The sequence below is a fragment of the Macaca mulatta genome, chromosome 6 (genome assembly GCF_049350105.2).
Source record: "Macaca mulatta isolate MMU2019108-1 chromosome 6, T2T-MMU8v2.0, whole genome shotgun sequence".
Lineage (NCBI taxonomy): Eukaryota > Metazoa > Chordata > Mammalia > Primates > Cercopithecidae > Macaca > Macaca mulatta.
In genome coordinates, this window is record NC_133411.1 from 188,990,836 (window position 1) to 189,010,437 (window position 19,602).

The 19,602-nt window shown below is 42.4% G+C and overlaps 1 protein-coding gene across 11 annotated transcripts in view; it reads right to left on the bottom strand.

Annotated features, from left to right (window-relative positions):
• RNF130 (ring finger protein 130) overlaps positions 1-19,602 on the bottom strand; it is a 111,946-nt gene that overhangs the window by 33,738 nt on the left and 58,606 nt on the right. The window lies entirely within an intron of this gene.

Genomic DNA, 19,602 nt, shown 5'->3' on the forward strand with positions numbered 1-19,602 from the left:
AACTATAATTCAAGATGAGATTTGGGTGGGGACACAGCCAAACCATATCAGCAGGGTACTGAATTTCCCAATCATTATTGTATTGGAGTGTATCTATCCCTTGAGGGCTAGTAATATTAGTTTTACTTATTTATGAGTGCCATGGTGTTGGCTGTATAAATATTTTGAATTGTCATATCCTCCTGCAGAATTGATCCCTTCACTATTATTTATATTGTCGTTTTTACTTTTTTACATAATGTCTGTTTTATCTGACATAAGAATAGCTATTCAAACTTGCTTTTGCTTTCTGTTTGTGTAGCATACCTTTCTCTATCCCTGCACTTTCAGTCTATCTGTGTGTCTAGGTATCACACAGTTGTGTCATTTTTAAAAATCCATTCAGCCAGGCTGTATCTTTTAAGTGGAGCATTTAATCCATTTAGGTTCAAAGTTAACAATGATATATGACATTTTGTTCCTGAAATATATTGTTATCCAGCTGTTTTCTAAATTCTTTATTTTTTCTTCTGTCTTTGTAGTTTCATGGAGTTCTGTCATGGTGCCAGTTGATTCCTTTCTCTTCTTCGTGTAATTGTTTTATGAGACTTGTGAATTTTATACTTTCATGTGTTTTTATGATGGCGAATATCAACCTTTTGTTTCCACGTTTGGGACTCCTTTGAGCATTTCCTAACGTATTAGTCCAGTGGTGATGAATTCTCTTAGTGTTTGCTTGTCTGAGAAAGACCTGATTTCTCCTTCATTTACGAAGTTTATTCTAGCTGGATGAAAATTTTTCTCCTTGTAGCACTTTGAAAATAGCATTCCATTCTCTTCTGGCTTGTGTAGTGTATCTTTCCCTACCTGCTGAGAATGTCTGTTGTTTGTCTGATGGAGCTTCCTTTATAGGTGACTAGGTGTTTTTCTCTTGTTGATTTTAGAATTTTTTCCTTCACAATGACTTTAAGCAATCTGATGACTATATGGTCATGGTGAAGTCCTTTTGCAATGTGTTTGCCTGTTGTTAATCTTTGTGCCTCTTGTATCTGAATGACTACATGTCTTGCTAAACTAAGGAGTTGTTTTCATCCATTACTTCCTTAAATAAGTTTTCTAAACTCCTTGCTTTTTTCTTCTTCCTCTGAAACACCAATGATTCAAAATTTAGTTGCTTTATATAGTCCATGCTTCTTGGAGGCTTTATTTGTTATCTTAAAGTCTTTCTTTTCTGTGTTTTTGTGCAACCAGATTCATCCAAAACACTTGTCATCAAGTTGTGAGATGTTTTTCTTCTACCTGATCTAGTTCAGTGATCCCCCCAACCTTTCTGGCACCAGGGACAGGTTTTGTGGAAGACAATTTTTCCACAGACTGGAGGGTAGGGGATGGCTTCAGGATGATTCAAATGCATTACATTTATTGTGCACTTTATTTCTATTATTATTAAATTGTAATATATAATGAAATAACTATACAACTCACCATAATGTAGAATCAGTGGGAGCCCTGAGCTTGTTCCCCCACAAGTACATGGTCCCATCTGGGAGAGATGGGAGACAGTGAGAGATCATTAGGCATTAGATTCTCATGAGGAACACTCAACCTAGATGCCTTGCAAGTACAGTTCACAATAGGCTTCATACTCCTATGAGAATCTAATGCCACCCCTGATCTGAGAGGAGGCAGAGCTCACGCAGTAATGCTAGCAATGCGGAGTGACTGTAAATACAGATGAAGCTTCAGTCACTCACCTGATGCTCAGCTCCTGCTGTATGTCCTGGTTCCTAACAGGCCATAGACCAGTACCCACGGTCTAGATCACTGTTGGGAACTCCTGGTCTAAATCATGGTTAAAGCTTTCAAATGTATTTTGTAACTCCTTCGATGAACATTTCATTTCCAGGAGCTGTTTTTAAAATAAAAAACCCATATTATTTGACATTTTGAGGATTTAAGGATCCATTGTTGGAGAATTACTGTATTTTTTTTGGGGGGGTGTCATACTATCTTTTTCATACTTTCTATAGTATTATATCGATTTCTTCACATCTGCACAAATAACTGCTTGTCCTTATTTTTGAATTTGTTGTTGGACTGCACATTTTTTAATCCTGAGGATGTTACTATGATGTAATTTGAGTAGGACTGTTTGACTTCGCTTCTGGGTGTGTTCAGTAGCAAATACTCTATGATTTCCTTGGATATAAACAACCTTAGTGTGGTGGATTTCTTACATGCTGGTTATAACAGTAGTGTATTGGGTGGGTGAGCTGGCTCATAACCTCCTGAGAAGCTGGGGTGGCATGAGCAATGGTGGTAACAGAAGTCATGAAAAGCTTTTCTTGTTCCCAAGTGCTGTGTACTTGTGTAAGCAGATGTTGTAATGGGCTATGTAGGTCAACCTCAGGTCAGCAGGTGGTAGTTGCAGGTCAGAGCTGGTTGCAGTTGTAACAGTAAGGTTTATAACTTATCTTTGTTAACCAGGAGAAGTACTTAAGTGTCCCATGTAATGGGATGGACCAGGGAAAGCTCAGTGGTTTGGTTCTTACACTCAGCCTCGGGGAAGAGGAGGGGACTGGTGGGGAGAGGTGAAGCTGGGTAGAGCTGGACTGGGCAAGACAGCCATTTGGTCTCCCAATAGCAGGCACAACCACTGGCTCTGACAGGGATCTAGGGACAGTTGCCAGACCCTGCAGAAATGCCTAGGCAAAGATTAGAGCAACTGATATTGCACCAGTGTTCCTACACAGGAAGGCAAAGGCAAACCAGCTGTTAAAACCAGGCAAACAGTATGGGACCTGCCTCTCTCTCACTCTCCAGAACCACTGGGACTCATTTCCTCATCCCAACCACAGGAATCAGAGAGACCATACAAAGCCTTCAGTCAACAAAGCTGCCTTACGCAGTAAAACTTGCTACTGGGGCCAAAACCATACCTCTCAGGCAAATCTCCTGCTCCAGTCCCATGATGGGGGTGCAGGGGTCCAATTCTGGTGCCCAAAGCTGGAGGCCCAAGCTGTACTCATTTATCATTTCTGGGTGTGTGGGCCCCTTTCCAACCAAAGACCCAGTGTTCCAATCCTGGCATGAGACTTTACGATGCTAACAGATGCTGCTGCTGCTAGGTCATAGGATTCCCATACAGCTTGCCATGAGCTAGGATTGAGAATGGAGTCCTCTTATCAGCCACCAGGTTTGGGAAAATGCATGAGGTGCATCCCAGGTTGTTCCTTCTCAATGTCTCTCAGCTACTCCCTAAGTAAGATCGAGGGCTTGGGAGGCTCAAGGTGCTCTCCTGTGGCCTGGATTGTACAACTCCCCAATGGGAAGATGAACTGCAGAGGACACTCACTCCCCATCTCCTGTATTGGGGATTTTCTCAGTTTTTAGCCAGACTCTGCCAGGAGAACTGTCTCCGAATTTTTTCTTTCCCAGTGTCTGAAATGTTCTGTTTAATTCCTGTGTTCCTTCTTGGATAAAAGTTGATGATGTGACTACGTGCACACTATTTTGCTTTTCCCAAGTGGGTTAGGCATGCTGGAAAAGCCTCTAATCTGCTGGCTCTGGGGGAAAAACCCATACAAAGACTGTGTTTTCTATTTCTGTGAATAATATCACTGGCATTTTCATAGGGATTACATTCAATCTGCAGGTCACTTCTGATAGTTATTGTCATTTTCACAATATTAATTATTCCTATCCATGAACAAGGGATGTCTATTTTTTGTTCTCTCTTCAATTTCTGTCATCAGCGTTTTACAGTTTTCCTTGCAGACACTTTTCTCCTCTTTGATTAAATTTATTCCTGGGTATTTTATTATTTTTTGGTGGCTATTGTAAATAAGATGAACTTCTTGATTTATTTTTCCGTGACTTAATTGTTGGTGTATATACATGGAACTGATTTCTGTATGTTAATTTTGTATTCTGCAACTTTATTAGTCCTAAAAGAACTTCCAGTAAATAACATGTTAAATAGAAGTGGTGAAAGTGGGCATCCTGTGTTTTTCCACATCTTAGTGGAAACATTTTCTGCTTTTCCACATTCAGTATGATGTTAGTTGTAAGTCATATACGGCCTTTATTGTGTTGAAGTATGTTCTTTCTATACCTAATTTGTTAAGAGTTTATATCATGAAGCCACCTATCAAATGCTTTTTCTGCATCTACTGGCATTACCACGTTTTTTTGTTCTTCATTCTGTTGATGTGATGCATCACATTTATGGATTTGCACATGTTGAACCATCCTTGTATTCCCTGGGATAAATCCCACTTGTTCATCATGAATGCTCTTTTCAATGTGCTGCTGGATTCAGTTTGCTGGTATTTCGTTGGGGGTTTAAAAATTTATGTTCATCAAGGATACTCGTCTATGTTTTTATTTTGTTGCATCCTCATATGGTATTGCTATTAGGGTAATGCTGGCCTTGTGGACTGAGTTCAGAAGAGCTCCCTTCTCTTCAATTTTGTTTTTCTTTTTTAAATTAATTAACTAATTAATTTACTTATTTTGAGATGGAGTCTTGCTCTGTCGCCCAGGCTGGAGTGCAGTGGCGCAATCTCCGCTCACTGCAAGCTCCTCCTCCTGGGTTCACGTCTTTCTCTTGCCTCAGCCTCCCGAGTAGCTGGGACTACAGGCGCCCACCACCACATCCAGCTAATTTTTTGTATTTTTAGTAGAGACAGGGTTTCACTGTGTTAGCTAGGATGGTCTTGATCTCCTGACCTCATGATCCGCCTGCCTTGGCCTCCCAAAGTGCTGGGATTACAGGTGCGAGTTACCGCACCTGGCCTCTTCTCTTCAATTTTCTGAAAGAGTATAAGAAGAACTGGAATTAGTTCTTCTTTAAATGTTTGGTAGAATTCTGCAATAAAGAAATGAAGTGCTGGACTTTAATGGGAGACTTTTAATTACAGATTCACTCTCATTACTCTTAACCGCTCTGTTTGATCAGGTTTTCTATTTCCTTTTGATTTTATGTCGGTATAAGCGTGTGGGAAAATTTACTAGTGGTTTGTCAGTCTTATTTTTTCAAAAAATTTTTTTTTTTTTTTTTTTTTTTTTGAGACGGAGTCTCGCTCTGTCGCCCAGGCTGGAGTGCAGTGGCGCGATCTCGGCTCACTGCAAGCTCTGCCTCCTGGGTTTATGCCATTCTCCTGCCTCAGCCTCCTGAGTAGCTGGGACTACAGGCGCCCGCCACCGCGCCCGGCTAATTTTTTGTATTTTTAGTAGAGACGGGGTTTCACTGTGGTCTTGATCTCCTGACCTTGTGATCCGCCCGCCTCGGCCTCCCAAAGTGCTGGGATTACAGGCGTGAGCCACCGCGCCCGGCCTTTTTTCAAATATTTTTATTTCACTGATCATCTGTATTGTTTTAGTCTTTTTAAAAATTTTATTTCTTTTGGAGACAGGGTCTTGCTCTGTTGCCCAGGCTGGAGTGCAGATTGGCTCACTGCAACCTCTGCCTCCTGGGCTCAAGTGATTCTTCCATCCAGCCTCCTGAGTAGCTGGGATTACAGGTGCACACCAACATGCCTGGCTTATGTTTGTATTTTTATTTCTAGAGATGGGGTTTTGCCATGTTGCCCAGGTTGGTCTTGAACTCCTGGACTCAGCAATCAGACCGCCTTGGCCTCCCAAAGTGCTGAGATTACAGGCATGAGCCACCATGCCTGACCCTTTAGTCTTGATTTTGCTTATTCCTGATTTGAATTTCATTACTATTATTATTATTATTATTATTATTATTATTTTTGCTTCTTCTGATTTTGGGTTTGCTTTGTTTTCACTTTTTTCTTTGAGACAGAGTCTCGCTCTGTCACCAGGATGGAGTGCAGTGGCATGATCTCGGCTCTCTGCAACCTCTGCCTCCTGGGTTCAAGCAATTCTCCTGCCTCAGCCTCCCGAGTAGCTGAGACTACAGGTGTGCGCCACCATGCCCAGCTACTTTTTGTATTTTTAGTAGAGACGGGGTTTCACCATGTTGGCCAGGATGGTCTCGATCTCGACCTCATGATCCGCCTACCTTGGCCTCCCAAAGTGCTGGGATTACAGGCATGAGCCACTCTGCTCGGCCTGTTTTTGCTTCTGTAATTCTTGAGATGCATCATTAGATTGCTTATTGCAAAACTTTCTGTTGTTTTGATGTAGGTGTCAATTGCTATGAACTTCCCTCTTTAAACTGCTTTTGCTATATCCCATAGGTTTTGGTATGTTCTTTTCATTTTATTGAAGAAATTTTAAAGTTTCCTTCCTAATTTACTCATTGATCCATTGGTTGTTTAGGAGCATGTTTGTAAATTTCCATGTATTTGTACAATTCCAAAAGTTTCTATTGTTACTGATTTCTACCTTTATTCCGTTTGTGGTCAGAAAAGATCCTTCGTATGATTTTAATTTTTAAAAGGTTTTTAAAATTAAGAAACACCATCTGACTATATTGCCCAGGCTGGTCTCGAACTCATGGACTCATGAGATCCTTTCTGCCTTACCTGCCCTAGTAGCTGGGACTACATGCAAGCAAAACTGAGTCCAGCTGATCTCAAATCTTTTAATTTTGTTGAGACTTGTTTTGTGGCTTAACATGTGGCCAATCTTGCAGAATACTCTACTGGTGATGAAAACAATGTGTATTTTGCAGCTGTTGTATGAAATATATTGTAAATGTGTTACTTCCATTTGGTCTGAAGTGCAGTTTAAATCCAATGTTTCTTTATTTTTTTGAGATGGAGTATCGCTTTGTTGCCCAGGTTAGAGTGCAGTGGTGTGATTTCAGCTCACTGCAGCCTCTGCCTCCCAGGTTCAAGTGATTCTCTGCCTCAGCCTCCCGAGTAGCTGGGATGACAGGTGTGCATCACCATGTCTGGCTGACTTTTGTATTTTTAGTAGAGACGGTTTTGCCGTGTTGGCCAGGCTGGTCTCAAACTCCTGGCCTCAAGTGATCCGCCTGCCTTGGTCTCCAAAAGTGCTGAGATTACAAGTGTGAGCCACAGTGCCCTGCCTGTTTTTATCTGATACAAGTATAGCCACTCCTGCTGAGTTTTTATGTCCCTTTGCATGGAATATCTTTTTTGCACCCTTTCATTTTTAGCTTATATGTGCCTTTAGAAGTGAAGTGAGTTGGCCGGGCATGGTGGATCCCCAGCACTTTGGGAAACTGAGGTGGGCGGATCACCTGAGGTCAGGAGTTCGAGACCAGCCTGGCCAACACGGTGAAACCTCATCTCTCTAAAAATACAAAAATTAACCAGGGATCGTGGTGGGCACCTGTAATTTATTCAGGAGGCTGAGGCAGGAGAATTGTTTGAAACCAGGAGGCAGAGGTTGCAGTGAGCTGAGACCGCACCACTGCACTCCAGCCAGGGAGACAAAGCAAGACTTTGTCTCAAAAAAAAAAAAAAGAAAAAAGAAGAAAGAAGTGAAGTGAGTTTCTTATAGGTAGCACATGATTGTGTTACGGTTTTTAAAGATTTCATTTCACCAGTTTATGTCTTTTAAGTGGTGAAATTTAATTTGCTTACATCCAAGGTTATTACTGATAGGTGAGGACTTATTCCTGTCAATTTTTAATTGCCTTCTGGTTGTTTCATACATCCTTTGTTACTTTTGTTCTCTGCTATTGTTTATCATTAAGGTTTGGTGGTTTACTGTAGTGCTAAGATTTGATTCCTTTCTCTTTCTCCTTTGTGCATCTGCTCTCTACCAGTGAGTTTCATCCTCTTGCATGTCTTCCTGGTAGTGAATACTAACTTTTCCAGATATAAAACTCTCTCAAGATGTATAACTTTCTCCATTTTTGTCTATTTCACCCCCATTTCTGAAGGATGGCTTTGAGGGACACAGTATTCTTCCTTGGCTAGCAATTTTCTGCTTTAAGCACTTTAATTCTATCATTCCATTCTCTCCTGGGCTGTAAGATTTCTGTAGAAAAATCTGTTTTTAGTCTAATAGGGATTCCCTTATGTGACTTAATGCTGTTCTCTTGCTATTTTGTGAACTCTTTCACTCTTGACAATTTGACTATAATGTGACACAGGGAGGATGTTTTCAGATTTACTCTTTGGGAACCACTGGGTTACCTGGATCTGGTGTCCATATATCTCCATAGACTTAGGAAGTTTTCAGATTTTATCAAATAGACTTTTAAAGCCTTTCCCCTTCTCTCCTTCTGGAACACCCATAATACAAATATCTGCTTGCCTAATGTTCCATAAGTTTTGTAGGCGTGCTTCATTATTTTTCATTCTTATTTCTTTTTTTGTCTCTGACTTGTTAATTTCAAATAACCTACCTTCACGTTGAGAGATTTTTACATATGATCGAGTTTGCTGTTGAAATTCTTCATTGTGTGTTTATTTTCATTCACTGAATTCTTTAGCTGAAGGATTTGATTCTTTCTTCTTTTTTGTTCGATTTCCTGTTCACATTGTGAACTGTTTCCCCAACTCTGTTGATGTCTATACATGTTTTCTTGTATCTCTCTGAGTTTCCATATGATCATAATTTTGAATTCCTTTTCTGGCAATTCATTGAGGTTTTTCCCATTGTAGTGTGTTACTAGGGAATTAGGTTCCTTTGATGGCATCATATTTCCTTATTTCATGTGTCTTGTGTCCCTGTGTTGATGTCTGTGTATCTGGTGGAGCAATCACTTCTTTCAAATTTTCTAGAGTGGTTCTCCTGAAGAAAGATTTTCACCTACAGTTTAGTCTTAGTGTGCCAGTTGGGAAAGGTGTGGTGACTATGTTTCTGGATAGGTGCAGTGGTACAGTGTTTGTGCAGTTTCAGCTGAATTCAACATCAGCAGTACCCATGGGTGCCTCAGTGGTATAGGCTGTGGATGTTTGTGGCAGTGGTGTAAGTTGTTATCCTTTCAAAGGCCTTTGAGGACCTACTATTCTTGCTTTCCCCACAATGAGGAGACTTAGCCAAAGTGATCCCTGTTGGTGTGAAGTCTGATGTTACCTATAAGCAGCTGCAGCAGCACTGGATTCCAGGAGCAGGTGCTCAGAATGACTATGGGACCATGTCCTAGGCTCAGTCTCACAAACCTATTTGTGGCACCTGTGGCAAAGTAGGATATATGTTACCCACATGGTCAGGATCTGTGACTGTGAGGTACTCACTAGTAGCTTGGACCTAAGGGTCTACATTGTGGCTGTGACTCTATCCCTGGGAGTTAGGGCGTAACACTGGCCTGACTAGGTAGAAGGGGCATTCTGGAAGTTTGCGTCAAGGGTCTGGCTGCAATTCAGGAACACGAGCCAGCAGGGCTCAGTGGCAACTAGGGTCCCACGGAATGAAGCACCATACACTATTGACTATAGACCCTGGGATGGCAGGGCCCAGCAGTATCTTAGATCTGTGAAGTCCAGTGCAATGACAGCAAGCATCCCAGCTTAGGGGAGCAGAGCTGTTGTGTGGACCCAGCATGGGAGGGGGGGATAGCACAGTGATAATTCCACTCTCCAAGAGGAAGGTTATCTAAGCAGCTGAGCTTCTTGAAGACTAGCGCAGGTTCAAGCAAGCAGGGTACTAAAGTTCTGTGGCCTGTAAGGGCAACGTGTCTCAGCTCAGTCACTGCTCTATTTCTTTGGGACATGGTGTACTGCATCAGCTCATTCCTGGCATGCACAACAGCTCAGTTTGGCCAAGGCATCAATTCCCCAAAGGATAAGCTCAGGCCCAGGGGGCATACTCTTTTGGTTGGGCCAGGCACCACTTCCCTGGGATGCTGGGAGCTGCTTCAGCTTAGGTACTGGGATGTGTGATCACTCTGGAGGGCCAATGCACCACTTCCTGGGATGCATGGCGCTGCTTCAACTGAGGCACTGGGGAGGCATGATTGCTCTGAGTGTTCAAGGTACTGTTTTCCCAAAACGCAGGATACTGCTTCAGCTCCCGTCCAAATCTGTGCGGGAAAGGATAGGTGGAGTGGCTCCATCTCTGCTTGGCTCCTCAAGAACAGAGCCAACAGCTGCACCCAGCTCAGCTTAGAGACGTAGGGCCACTGTGCTGGGGTGGTTTGGTGGCAGCTTAGCCTCAGGGACAAAGGGGAGCCATGACTACTCGCCCCTGGAGCGAGACACACTTCAGTCACAGCTCCAATTCCAAGATGGTATAGCACAGCAGCTGTGTGGGCTGCCGGGGTTGGGGCACGGTGCTAGCTCCTTCTCTGTGGGGTGCACAGCCAGGTGGACTCAGCTGGGTTTAGTGTCTGTGAGGACTGGTGGGAACCCCAGTGGTGAGGTCTGCAGGTACCCACAGTGTTGAAGGGGCTGCTGGGATCCTCTCACTTACCTCCTCACCACAGTGAGTTCTTCCTGGTTCCCAGCTGATCCTGGTTAGAGGATGGGACAGTAGAGGCCCAGCGTTTCCTTCCCATCTCTATATGGCTATCTCTGTGGCTATCTGAGACGTCTGCGCTCTCAGAGCTTCTGTCATTCCTCGGATGCACTTCTGTACTCTCCCTCTGTTATTTTCATTAAGTTGTTTATTTATTGTTCAGGCTTTTTTTGTGAGGAGGACAAGTTCTAAAGATTTCGAATGGGTCATTTTCCTAAGGTAACTCAGATCTGGGTTATTATTATTATTAAGGAATTTGAGGAGATTTTACAAGAATCTCACTGCCTCCATGTTGTTCAGATCAGAATGCTACCAGAGAGTTTTGAACAGAAAAGCTCCTGATGCTGTCTGAGGCTTGGAGAACGACAATCTTCCCTCCACAGGAGGCCCAGGTAGGGTCTCTAACATTTCAGAGACAAGAAGAGCCTGAACTAGGCAAGCAGCAGTAGGGAAAGAAAGAAGACCACAAAGTCAAGAAAAATTTAGCAGGTAAAACCAACAGAACCTCATGACTGACACGGAGGCACGCACGAAGAGGGGGGTTTGAGGAGAGGTGCCCCCAGACTTCTGGCTCACTGACGAGCCGTGTGAGAGTGCCTGCCTCACACTGCATTATGGAATAGCCAAAAGCAGAGAGCAGGTGCTGGTGGCGGCAGTTCAGTCTTCAGCAAGCTGATGTGAATGCATGTAGGGTATCTAATGAGAGACCTACAAATATTTAGATATATCATATTTTCCACCTCTGAACTTTGAACACCTCTTACAGCAAAAGGACAAAATATCTCTTCTCTGTGTTAGGTATTAATGTCAATACCTTCACTGTAATTTTTCTTTGGACTTAGCTTCAGTATTACTACCTTCTTCTGAATTATCCTTTGAGTTTTTAATCAGCTCTTCAACATTTCCCATCACTTTGTGACAGGTAAACCTGTGACAGGTGTAAGTGTCTATGTATGTGTGTATAATCTGATCTCTTACTGGAATCTGTCTAAAAGCCACTATTTTTTAAAAATAATTTTTCATTCTAAGTCTATCTGCATCCTGCTAACTCTCAAGTACCTAAGATGAGGTGCAAAATTCTTTCATGAAGATCGCTTTTTATTAAGGTCTCTTACCTTCACCTAAATTCCATGCCATTAAGCCACTGTTTTTCAAGGTGTGGTCCATGGGACAGATGCATTAAATCTACCTTGAATGCTTAATAATGTATAATAATAAAATTGATACTAACTAAGGTTTATTCGGTACATACCATGTGCTAGGTACTGTTCTAAGCCCTTCACAAGTACTGACTCATGTTACTGTCACAATCATTTTATGGGAAAAGAACTGTATTATCCCATTTTACAGAAGAGGAGATTGAGGCAGAGATTAAATAATTTGCCCACACCAAAAGCTGGTAAGTAGGCCCTATCCAGACTCGCTGAATTAAGGGGAGGAAAGATCTTGGAAATTTGCAATTTTAAAAAGTTCTCCCGCCCCCAAAAGGAGCTCTCACATGATTCTTTTGTATACTAAAGTTTGAGACTCACAAACCCTAGTTTCAAAGCATTTTCCCGTAACATGCTACCCACTTACTGATATTCTCTGTACTTCACACTGTGCCCTAATCCTTTAATAATAAAACTCCTCAAATTTACACCTCATCACACACAGAATGTTAGAAATGACAAAACCACAGAAAGGCATCATTTTACAAAGGAGAAAAACCAAGCCCCAGAAAGAGGTGAGGTGACCCGTCTGAAGTTACTAAAAGTATTCAGACTAGGACCATAGATACTCTTTCTACTCCAGTTCTTCCTCCACTATAGAATGCTGAAAAGACTTTCTATAGCACACAGCTTGAGGGGTTTGTTAGGGGCCAGATTATCTTATCTCATCTGGTCAAAGCTGCAACAGTAAACACTATTCCATATTTGAAATCAAAGTGGCAAAATGTTTGAATTGGCAGAAAACAAGTTAAAACAATTCATACGGCTTAATCTAACAGGAATAGTTTGCTCAAAGCCAGATGGTTCAGAGTATATTAAGGATAGGTCACTTTGATGAAATCCATCTCAGGTTTCACCGTTCAGTAATCAGAACTCTCCCACAGAATTAGAGTAAGTCTGTATCTGCACAGAGTAGGGTTTTCTTCTGGTAAACACTAGGGAAATCTAGGTATAGAATCTTTCCCCAGTGCAAAGTGCCTTGTAGTCTTCACCCTCCTTCATTCATTCACCACCACTTTTTTCCTTTTTTTTTCTCAAAAGAAGCATCTGTTAACTCTTTTCCAAGAAACCATCTGCCTGTGCCCGGATCACTCCTCTCCTCTCTACATAAATGACCTTAATTTATTAACATCATCTTCCTTTGTTCTTCAACATTTCCTCCTTTCATAGCTCCTTCTCCCTAAGTCTCTTGCATCAGAAAAGAATCGTATATCACTCCACTGCTAAAAAACTGTACTGATGGCCTGGCATGGTGGCTCACGCCTGTAATCCCAGCACTTTGGGAGGCCAAGGCAGGCGGATCACCTGTGGTCAGGAGTTCGAAACCAGCCTGGCCAACATGGCAAAACCCCGTCTCTACTAAACATACAAAAATTAGTCGGGTGTGGTGGTGGGTGCCTGTAATTCCAGCTACTCGGGAGGCTGAGGCAGGAGAATGGCCTGAACCTGGGAGGCAGAGGTTGCAGTGAGTTGTTATCGAGCCATTGTACTCCAGCCTGGGCAACAGAACAAGACTCTGTCTCCAAAAAACAAAACAAAACAAAAAAAACAGTACTGATTATAGAATAAAGTCTAACTTTCTTATGTGATTCATGCCCTTCATAGTCTAGTGACAATTTATTCATCTAATATCAGTTCAACAGTCACAAGGCTCCTGCCCACTATTCCTGATGTTCCAGTCATTCAACTCTTTCATCTCTCTGTGGAAAATGATCCGTTTGCCTGACTCTCCTTCATCTCCATCTGATGAAGTCTTATTCATCCTTTAAAATTCAGCTCCAAGGTCACTACCTACCTTCTCTGTGAAGTGTCCTTGACTCACTGAGAGTAACATCATTCTGCCCCCAAAGAATAACTCTTATACCACACAGTATTTTGACTGCATCTGTCATTCGAACAGAAGGTAAGCTCATTCTTGAATTCATTTAAATATTTACTGAGGCAGTGCGATGTGCCAGGCCCCATGCTAAACCCCAAAGGATATAGAAATGAATTATCTTCCAAAGACCATGATCTTAAGAGCATATTTTGTGCTTTAAAAAAAATCAGATCTTAAGCCTCTGACATGTAATATTTAGAAGGCATATAATACAGTCTCTGTATATGAAAAGTGTTATTTATTTACAAAATAGCAGGACATTAAAAAGAAGGTACCAGAGTATCTTCAGTATCTTTTAAAAACTGGTAAGATAGTAACTTCTCAGCTCAAACATCTATTTCCCCTTTCCAGTTCTTTTGGAATTGTTAATCCTTAAGAAACATAATGAACAAAATTCACTCTGCTATCCAAAATGACAAAAGAAGTCTGTTTTGGGGTCATATAATCCTTTTCTGTAGGACAAATCTTGGCAGTATATACAATACTTCTTCTCTCCCAATTTGGAAGAAAACAAAAAAAAAAACCTTTTGAACCCACCATTTTTCAAAGATTAACTGTACTCATGCAAAGTTTTAGCTTTTCTCTGACACAGGAATGTTCCATGTATTTCCACACTCCCCTGACAGGCAAATGCATTCTCCAATTAGCTACTCAATGACCTTTCATGATGAAAATAGGCAATAAGAGTGTACTTCATTTCAGCAACCCTGAGATATTTATAAAGTCAAACGATATTATATACACATGTTATGGCAAGAAGCTTTTACAAATTTTAAAGACCTTAAAAAGCATAAGCATTTTCACTGGGAAGTTTTAAAAACACATTCTACATTCAGGTGTCCATTAAGCTGCAGAATGTTTTACATCTGCCCCATCCCTAAACAGTAAAATGAAAACTTCATCGTTCTGCTTTAGAAACCAAATTTGACCACTTTGAAATTAAAGGTGCAATATTAACCATGTAACTGTTAAACATTTTACATGCTTCAGAAAATCCTTAAGCATTCATTCAAAATAAAGGTAACAAACATCTACCCTTTTGTGTAAAATAACTATCACTGACTTAATTCAACAGTGACATTTAAGTTTACCATCAGTGGGAATCTGAACTATCTAGACCTATAGATAGTAATTAGATGCATTCTGACAGTTTTCCAGGAAGAGCAAACCACAGACACTCAGCCATGAACTGAAAAGCCAAAGCATTAGATTCTTATATCACACGTAAAATGTTCTCAATTGTGAGCATTTTACTATGTTTAGAAAGTTATTTACAACGTATGGACCTCTTTGGCAACATGTTCTACAGGAAGAACTGCTTCATGGTAACAGTTTGTGGGGGCCGGGTGTGGAGGTTCATGCCTTAATTCCAGCACTCTGGGAGGCTAAGGCAGGAGGATCACATGAGGTTGGGAGTTTGAGACTAGCCTGGCCAACATGGTAAAATACCATCTCTCCCAAAAACACAAAAATTAGCCAGGCATGGTGACGGGCACCTGTAGTCCCAGCTACTCGGGAGGCTGAGGCAGGAGAATCGCTTGAGCCCAGGAAGCAGAGGTTGCAGTGAGCCAAGATCACGCCCCTGCACTCCAGCCTGGGCGACAGAGCGAGACCCAGTCTCAAAAAACAAAAACAGTTCGTGGGAGAAAATCAGAGTCTGTCCTTAAACTCACTGGTTTTCCTTTGCTAATATTCTGGCTTCTCTTTTAAAATAGCCAAAGGTTTCAACCAGTCTAGCTGTTGCCACCTTCTTATTAAACTTTAATAAGCTAAGCTTTTTAAGCCACATAAAAATTTCATCAAGCATTTGTCAACCTTAGGGAAAACGGAAGGAGGAAAAAAGGTCAGAACATCACTTTCCACCACAGTAGCATCTGGAGAGAGATGCTTTGGAAGGATCCTGCATGCAGTCAGCCGCAAAATAAATGCTAGGAAACAAGCTCGCTGTTTGTGGCCTGCACCAGATGGCGATTACGTTTACTCCTTCATCACCCGCAGGCCCCACACTGGGTGCTAATTAAAGCACTATCTTCCAATAGCAGGCTCCTGGGACAACTGTGAGCCTTTGTTCCAACGTCCTCGGGGTGTGCTGCACGCAGTCCACTGCTACAGGCTTGCTTGTCAAGAACACCGCTTCAGAGCAGCTCCTTATCATTTTACTTTCAGTGTTTCATATGTCAACATATTTTAAAAACAAATCTTTAGTTTTGTTTTTTTTTCCAAACTATTACATGTTATAGGAGGGAAAAGGAGGTGGGCTGTCTGGGGTCCTCAAGACATGAGAAACCGGTGGTGGGTTCCAAGCGTCCTTCCTTCCCCCACAGATCTCTGACAATGTGCTGCAGAAGCCTCCAACCTGGAACTGTCAACAGGACCAGAGCAGCCCCACCACCAGAGCACCCCACCGCCAGAGCACCCCCACCGCCAGAGCAGCCCCACCGCCAGAGCAGCCCCACCGCCAGAGCACCCCACCGCCAGAGCACCCCCACCGCCAGAGCACCCCACCGCCAGAGCAGCCCCACCGCCAGAGCAGCCCCACCGCCAGAGCACCCCACCACCCCGCCCCAGAAAAAGCCAAGAAAAGCCCAACTCCTCTAGCCAAAGTACCAGGAGAAGAACGGCCTAACATCAGAAAACACCTGGGTAATGCTCATTCTACTCCAGCCAGGCGCCAAAGGAAAAATCACCATCCCCCTCCCGCCCTGGTCTCACAGAGCCCAGTGGGAACAGGCTCTCCCAGCCCGCTCCTCAGGAAGGAAACTGTGCACACTGGTCTAATTAACATCCAGAGAACACGCCACCCAACAGCAGAATATTTTTTCCAAGCACCAAAGAAACACTGACTAAGACAAACCACATCCTAGATCATAAAACCTCAAGAAACAGAAGCGGACTGAAATCATATAGTATTTCTCTGAGCATAATGGAATCACACTAGAAATCAGTAACACAAAGATAATAGTAAAATCTTGGCAGGGCACGGTGGCTCACACCTGTAATCCCAGCCCTCTGGAAGGCCGAGGTGGGAGGATCGTTTGAGGTCAGGAGTTCAAGACCAGCCTGGGCAACACAGTGAAACCTCATCTCTACCAAAAAATACAAGTTAGCCAGACATGGTGGCATATGCCCATAATCCCAGCTACTCGGGAGGCAGAGGTAAGAGAATCACTTGAACCCAGGAGGTGGAGGTTGCACGGAGCTGAGATCATACCGCTGCACTCAGGAAAGGAGTAAACATAATGAAGGAGTAAATGTAATCACCATCGGGTGCAGGCCACAAACAGCAAGCTTGTTTCTTAGCATTTATTTTTAGTAGAGACGGGGTTTCACCGTGTTAGCCAGGATGGTCTCGATCTCCTGACCTCGTGGCTTGCAGTCTGTATTTTGTTTTGTTCAACCTCTTAACAAGGTTTTCAAAAAGCAAAAATTTCTACTTTTTATGAAGTTTATTAATTTTTTCTTTTATGAATTGTGCTTTTGGTGTCAAGTCTAAAAACTCTTTACTTATCCCTAGATATCCCAAAGATTTTCTACTATTTTTCCTGAAAGTTTTATATTATGTTTCACATTGAAGTCTGTGATTCGTTCATTTGAAGCCTTTGCTGTTTTCTACAGTAAGAATTAAGGGCTATAAATTTCTCTCTCAACACTTCTTTAAGGCTGTGCCTCACATATTTTGATATGCTATATTTTCATTTTCATTCAGTCCTATGTATTTTTTCTTTTCAGATTTCTTTTATCTACACATCATTGAGAAGCATATTGCTGAATTTCCAGTAGTTTAGAGATTTTACTTTTTTTTCTCCTTTTGAGAGAGGGTGTTACTCTGTTACCCAGGCTGGAGTGCAGTGCCACGATCACGGCTCACTGCAGCCTCTGCTTCCCAGGGTCAAGCAATTCTCGTGCTTCAGCCTCCTGAATGGATGGGGCTACAGGCGCATGGAACCTTGCCCAGCTAAGTTTTTGTGTTTTTAGTAGAGATGGGGTTTGCCATGTTGGCCAGGCTGGTCTTGAACTCCTGACCTCAAGTGATCCATCCACCTTGGCTTCCCAAAGTGCCGGTATTACAGGTGTGAGCCACTGCGGCCGGCCCGTGATTCCACCTATTTAACATTCTTTTTTTTTTTTTTTGAGACGGAGTCTCGCTCTGTCGCCCAGGCTGGAGTGCAGTGGCCGGATCTCAGCTCACTGCAAGCTCCGCCTCCTGGGTTCACGCCATTCTCCGGCCTCAGCCTCCCGAGTAGCTGGGACTACAGGCGCTGCCACCTCGCCCGGCTATTTTTTGTATTTCTTAGTAGAGACGGGGTTTCACCGTGTTAGCCAGGATGGTCTCGATCTCCTGACCTCGTGATCTGCCCATCTCGGCCTCCCAAAGTGATGGGATTACAGGCTTGAGCCACCGCGCCCGGCCAATTTAACATTCTTGAAATGACAAAACTATAGAGATGAGAAACCGATGAGCGGTACATTAGGGAAAGGGTTTGGTTATAAAAGAGCAGCACAAGGGACCCTTGTGACGGAACTGGTCTGTATCCTGACCGTGATGTTGGTCACGTGAATCTACACATGCGACAAAACTGCACAGACTAAAGACAGACACAAACACACACACACAAATAAGTACAAATTAAACTGGAGAGATGGGGAGATTTCAGTGTATTCAGGAAGATCAGTGGATTTTATCCATGCCAATTTCCAGGTTATGATACTGACCACAGTTATACAAGACGTTTTTACTCAGGGAGAAAATGAGTGAAGGGATAAGAGATCTCTTTGTATTTGTATTATCTCTTACAAATGCAAGCAAATCTACCTTTTCCTGAAATGCATATAACCCGAAACTAATCATGAAGGAACATAAGACATCGCATAAACTCAAATAGAAAATAATTGATCTGTACTTTTCAGAAACATCAATGTCATAAAACCAAGTAAGAAGAGACAACTGAATGCAAAATCCAATGAGCTCCAATCAATCCAGGATTTTCTCTGCTATAAAGGTCATTATTGAGCCAGTTTTACAAAACCCAAGAAAGGTCTATCAATCAGATAATGTATTATATCAATGCTAATTTACTGATTTTGACAACCACACTATGGTTATGTAAGAGAATGTTGTTTTTAAAAATATACAACAAAGTATTTAAGGGTAACATGGCATCATATCTCAAACTTACTCTCAAATAGTTTTGTTAAGGTATATATACAAAGGCTGAGGATGGTGTTTACACCCATAATCCCAACACTTAGGGAGGCCAAGGTGGGAGGATCGTTTGAGCCCGAGTTTGAGACCAGCCTGGGCAACACTGCAAGACCTGGTCTGTGCAAAAAATTAAAAAGTTAGCCAGGCATGGTGATGCATACCTTCAGTCCTAGCTACTCAGAAGGTTGAGGCTGGAGGATCGCTTGAGCCCAGGAGTTGGGGCTGCAGTGAGCCATGACTGCCACCACACTCCAGCCTGAGTGACAGGGCAAGGCCCTGTCTCTTAAAAAAAATTTTTTTTAATTAAAAAAGTATAGATACCTAGAAAAGGAAATATAGTAAAACATTAACAGCTGTAGAATCTGAGTGAGGGGAATACCTAACACTTATCTTGCACATTTTTGTTAAGTCTAAAATTACAAATATAAAAATTATCAAAATAAAAAAAATTAAAAGTGCACAGGCAGAGCCTGGCACATAAAGCTTCAATAATCTACAGTGTTTGGGTATTTTATATCTACTTTCAGATGAAGAAAGAAGTTGAGATGCTAAATAAACTGTCCATCAGGGATGAGGGATCATGGGAAACCGGCGGCACAGAAGGGAAGTGAGCTGAGACTGGTTCTGTGCCAAAGTCTGTGCTGCTTCCACTAGAAAGAGGAAGGATAAAAATCCCAGTGTCCCTGTCCCCACAGGGATTTGAATGTACTGTGTTAGGAGAAGATAGCGTTATACAAAAATTGGCTTCAAACCACTCTCCAAGCAAGTCACTTCTTAGTTTTCCACATGCAAAGTCTAGGCTAGGGACCTAACAGCCCGAACCTGGCTCCTAGGGTGGGTATTCTGTCCACAGCACATCAAACAAACTTAAGTTACCAACTGAGAGCCACCGTCTCCAGGCCCTCATACCAGGGAAGCACACTGCTTTTCCTAGGTTTATTCACTCAACCCAAATTCCCTGAGCACCTCAGATGTGCTGT